Source organism: Capricornis sumatraensis, chromosome 14 (assembly GCF_032405125.1).
Source record: "Capricornis sumatraensis isolate serow.1 chromosome 14, serow.2, whole genome shotgun sequence".
Lineage (NCBI taxonomy): Eukaryota > Metazoa > Chordata > Mammalia > Artiodactyla > Bovidae > Capricornis > Capricornis sumatraensis.
Window position 1 is genome coordinate 82123296 of NC_091082.1, and position 5357 is coordinate 82128652.

General features: G+C 45.7%; 1 non-coding gene across 1 annotated transcript; it reads left to right on the forward strand.

Moving 5' to 3' along the window:
- The first annotated feature begins 4209 nt into the window (after nt 1-4209).
- Nucleotides 4210-4344, forward strand: LOC138090907 (small nucleolar RNA SNORA48). The gene has a single exon (XR_011145882.1). It is a non-coding gene; the product is annotated as a small nucleolar RNA SNORA48 (small nucleolar RNA).
- Nucleotides 4345-5357: the final 1013 nt, after the last annotated feature.

Genomic DNA, 5357 nt, shown 5'->3' on the forward strand with positions numbered 1-5357 from the left:
GGATCAGATGCTTCCTAAGCCATCTTTCTACTGCTCGCTGCACCCACTCACTGCTTTCTTTGGAGGCCCCCATTTCTTTAAAATCCTCAGCTGGGTTAAGGTTAAAAGGATGAGTTAACCCCTCCCAAACTAGACAGCTATCCCAAAAGAAAATAAAATGGGCAAGTTGCGGTTTTCTTCTCAAGCCCACCTTCAATGTCTGTGTACTCCAGACCCCACCGATCAAGGAGGCAACCGTTCACTAACTCTGGGCATTGCTTTTTTTTTTTTTTTCCTATCTCCCTCTCAATTTCTGACCCAGTCCACATCTCTGCATTTGTATCTGTCACTGTTCCCCTCTAAGAATATCTAATAATCTTAGCTTCTGTTCAGACTCGTTGCCCTGCCCTGGAGATTCTCTTCCTTTATAATCTGCCAATAAGGTATTAATACATTAGTTACCTCAGAGTGCACTCTATAATGAGGGCCATGGCCATTCATTTAGCTGAATCTGATGGCAACAACACATTGACATTGGTAAGGTTAATCATCTACCGCTTTATTTCATTGAACGAGTTGAACAACACTGAGCACATTGATCCACGAGGTCCTACAATTCGTCTTGGCTGTTACTTTAATGGTGCCATGGCATCGATGCCCTGTAAGTAATTGGCACCAGGAAGAGATGGACTTGGCCTTGTCACGCCAGATTAGAGCTGTGTTGAATTGTGAGCGATTTTTGCCTTCCCTTGATTCTCTCTTTCCTCTCATCTTACATCCTCCTGATTGAAGAGGCAGGAAGGGGCTCATAGAGGCCAAGAGAGTGAGTCTGGCTGTATTGAGAAGAGACAGGATTATGCATTCAGGAATGCAAAGATCAGCATTTCTGAAGCCCTGATTCCCTTCCGATCATCACGCCTGTGTGACCTGGGGTGGGCTTCTGAGCCTCCTTGGATCTCAGTGTCTTCATTTAAAAAATGAGGACAATTAATAAAATCTACTCACCCCCAACCTGCTTCACAAATGGCAGGTCCTAGTTCCAAGACCTGATGCTTTGCCTTTGGTGTGAGGAGCTGACGGAAGAAAGACAATAGAGTGGGCCGGGACCTCACCTGAGCCCTGCCCACAGGGACGGGCAGGCAGCAGCTTGAGGACACTGCAGAGCAGAGGCTAGCTCTGAGGTGACACCTGGGAAAGCTGGAGTTAGAGTCTATGGTCTTGGTGAGTGTGCGGGTTTGCCAGGAGTGGGCAATGAGATCCTGACCGGGTAAGCAGAACACAGGAGTCAAGATTACGGGTGAAGCCACACACGTGCTCGGTACTTAGGAGTATGTCCTTGAGACGTTTGTCTAGAAGGAATGAATTTGGGATAGACTCTATGTCCTGAAGGTGAGCCTTGGTTGGGTGGAAACTTTGAAAGAGGGGTGTTGGCTGATGGAAAGATGGGCTCTGGCTGGGGGACTGCACAGAGCTTAGCAATCGCTCTGCCAAGAGATACCCCTTTTTATTTTAGCTGGTGGGGTTCTAGTGGTAACTGGGCCACTGAACCCCACTAAGTCTGAAGCCTACAATCTCACTATATTAAAAATTGTCGCTAAACCGTGTCTGACTCTTTTGCAACCCTATGGACCATAGCCCATCAGGCTCCTCTGTCCATGGGATTTCCTAGGCTAGATTACTGGAGTGAGTTGCTATTTCCTCCTCCAGGGGATCTTACCGACCCAGGGATCAAACTGGTGTCTCCTGCATTGGCAGGGGCATTCTCTACCACTTAGCCACCAGGGAAGCCCATATTAAAAGTCAAGTCAATTCAAATTTCCGCCTTAGTCAGGATTGGCTAAGAATTTGTGAGAAGATGCAGAAAGAGGTGAGGTCTGAGCTAGCAAGGAGAAGCTCATGGCACGTGAGGGCTGAGGAGGTCCACATACTGAAGCTGGCTTTACCACTTGCTTGCTGGCTGGCTTGATTCATACTCAGATTACTGAAGAGCTCTGAGCTTCATTTCCCTCCTCGGTAAAAGAGGAAGTGACATGACTCCGCAGGGGCTTTGTAAAATTGGCTGCTGTAACGTGTGGGGTGGGATGGAGCCTGGCTGGCTGGGGGAGGACCGGCAGCATCAATTTCTGTTTGAAAGGAATGAAATGAGGCAGAAGAAAAAGACACGAAGTATGTCTAACATCATTCATTTAGCAGACCGGCTATGTAACAGGCGCTAAACTTAGAGTTGAATAAACAAAGATAGACCATATGGTATCCCTGCCCCCAAGTTGCCCACAATCTAAGAGAGGAGACAGACTGTATATTTTGATGTCAACTCTGAAATATTTGGTCCTCAAGAAAGGAAAAAGTTACCGAAATACAGGAAGAGAAAGTGTGGGGCCTCTTTCTTTCCATCGTCTTGCTCACCCACCGACCGCAGCACACTTCTGCTTCTCCTGGGACCGGATGCGTGCGTTTCACTCTGGAGGAAATTATTAGAGAGGCACACTTGGCTGCAGATCTAAGCCAAGTTCTCTAGTAAAATTTACCAATAAAGTTTGTATTTTTATATCCATCTGTTTGACAACTGTGTCTTATTTCTCGATTGATTCTGAATTCAACTGGGGAATAAAGGGGTGTTGTTTATTGGTTTTCACAAAATCCAACATGACACAGGTTATTGTAGTGCAGAAAGATGCATAAAGCGTAGAATTAATGTGTAGTAGGGAGGGATTTCTTTTATATGGTGTGTGTGTGTGTGTGCGTTCACATATGTGTGCACATGCATATGAAGAGAGGGTGTGTCAGGAAAGATTCACAGAAGGGGGAATGGGTCACTATCCAAAGGATGATGGAAAAAGAAAGACAAGAAGACTGCATGTACAGGGAATTGAGAAGGCGAGACAGAGCACATGTAAATAAACCAGGAAAGATAAAAGCGATGTGCAGATTTTCATTAAAGTATTAGTATCATTTTTTCAACCTTGTATTAAAGAGTCCAGTTTCACAGGATAACATTTCTCAGCTCTCTCCCTGTCAGAGCTGACAGTGTCCTAGTAAACAGAGAAATACTCCATCAGAACTGTCCCCGTGCTGATTGCAATGACACTGCAGAATCCTTAGGGACGTTGCTTCACCCCAACCACTCGGAAGCTCGAGTCTGGGTCTCACTGCCATTGTCAGGGCACACTGCCCGGGACTCCAGTTTCCCCGTGCAGAAAAGGAGCAGCGATATCATCTCTAAGGCTTCCTCCAGCCTTGACCTTCTTGGAGCTCTTATCCTTTCACATTGTTTTGTTTTGTTTCAGTCAATTCTTTCTTGACCTTTCCAGCTCTCAACAGAGCTCTCCATTCTCAAGGTCTGTATAGATTAATTATCAATATTTCAGATCTTGCTCTGCCAACTCGTGGAAGCACATCCCTGTAGGACATCACTTGACTCTTATTTCTCCACTCCTTTATTATCCACAAAGGAGAGTGTATTAAATCTGTAGAGAGGAAAAAATAGTGGGCTGAGCCAGTTTGGTTTTAAAATCAAATACAATTCCTGAAGCCCTTCTCCTTCCCTTAAGGACTCCCATTACCCCGTAGTCATACTTACAGACCCATAAAAAAGGTTAATGCCAAGATTGTCTCTATCCTGAAAGTAGGGCAAGTATGGAAATGTTTACTCCTCTAGGGCAGAGTTTCTCAACCTTGGCACTATTGACATTTGGGCTAGATGATTTTTTTTTGGGGGGGGGGGGTGGGTGGTGTCGGGGTTAGCCTATGCCTGGTAGGATGTTTAACGGCACTGACTGTCTTTACTAACTGGAGGCCAGTAGCACTCCTTCCCCAGTCACAATGATTAAAAATGTATCCAGGCACTGTCCAATGTCCTTGAGGGTCAAAAGTGCTCTTTGAGCATCTAAGAGGTTACTTTCCCCTAGCTGAGGTGACTGAATTTATCATAAGGATGCATGCACATCTTTAGAGAATGTACTTCTTTTTTAATGTTATTCATTCCCGTATTCATTCAACAAACTAAGTTGCTACCAGAAATGTTTGCTATACTTCTTGACCATTCAAACTGTCATTTCTTGGATCTGTTTTAAGCCTGACATACTGGCTTTCTCTTGGCCACAGTAGCCCCTGCTGCCATTCACCACCTTATGGTGTGTGGGCTCACTCCAGCGCTTTTGTGACCCCATGGACTATAGCCTGCCAGGCTCCCCTGTCCATGGAATTTTCCAGGCAAGAATATTGGGTTGTTGTCCCTGACCTGGGTAGAGTGGCACCTGATTGATGGTGCCTGTCTCATGTCAGTGAGGGACAAAACACCTCCTTGTTTATCCCAGCTTGGCTTTTGCTCTGTACTCATGCCTGGTTCATGCCCTAGACACATAGATTAAAAAAGAAAAAAGAATACTGGGTTGCCCTTTCCTACTCCAGGGGATCTTCCTGACCTTAGGATCGAACCCCTGTCTCCTACATTAGCAGGTGGATTCTTTGCAACCTGGGAAGTGTTCGTCATCTTAGGGCTTGCTCATTTCCAGCTCTGTGCTTCCAGACCTGTCGCTCATCCACAGGAAATCATCTGCAACAGCGAGAACACCAAGGGTCTGAAGGTAAGGCCTTGAAGTCTAGTTCTGGTTCTGCCAGTTCCCAGCTGTGTGACCTTAGAACAGCACGAGTCTGTGTGAATGTCACATCCTGGTCTGTAAAATGGGAAGGACATGTGGCACCCCCCTGCTTACTCATCCGGTTGATTGAGGAGAAAAAGAAGAGCAAGGCAGAGGACGTGATCTGAAAAGGAGAAGGCACCGTACAAGAGAGAACGATTGTTGTTCTCATGATCATTATCTGTAAAACAAAAGGTATTAACAAGAAGTGCTTGTCAAGCAGAGAGAAAGCCAGCGGAGGGAGAGAAACAATTACCACCTAGATTGGGACAGGATAAGGAGTTAGAGCAGAAAGGCATCGTCCTTTGGTGATCTGGGGGCAACTAAGCTCACTTCTGACAGAATGTGCTCCACTGGAGAAGGGAATGGCAAACCACTTCGGTATTCTTGCCTCAAGAACCCCATGAACAGTATGAAAAGGCAAAATGATAGGATACTGAAAGAGGAACTCCCCAGGTCAGTAGGTGCCCAATAAGCTACTGGATATCAGTGGAGAAATAACTCCAGAAAGAATGAAGGGATGGAGCCAAAGCAAGAACAATACCCAGCTGTGGATGTGACTGGTATAGAGGCAAGATCCGATGCTGTAAAGACCAATATTGCATAGGAACCTGGAATGTCAGATCCATGAATCAAGGCAAATTGGAAGTGGTCAAAGAGGAGATGGCATGAGTGAATGTTGACATTCTAGGAATCAGCGAACTAAAATGGACTGGAATGGCTGAATTTAACTCAGAT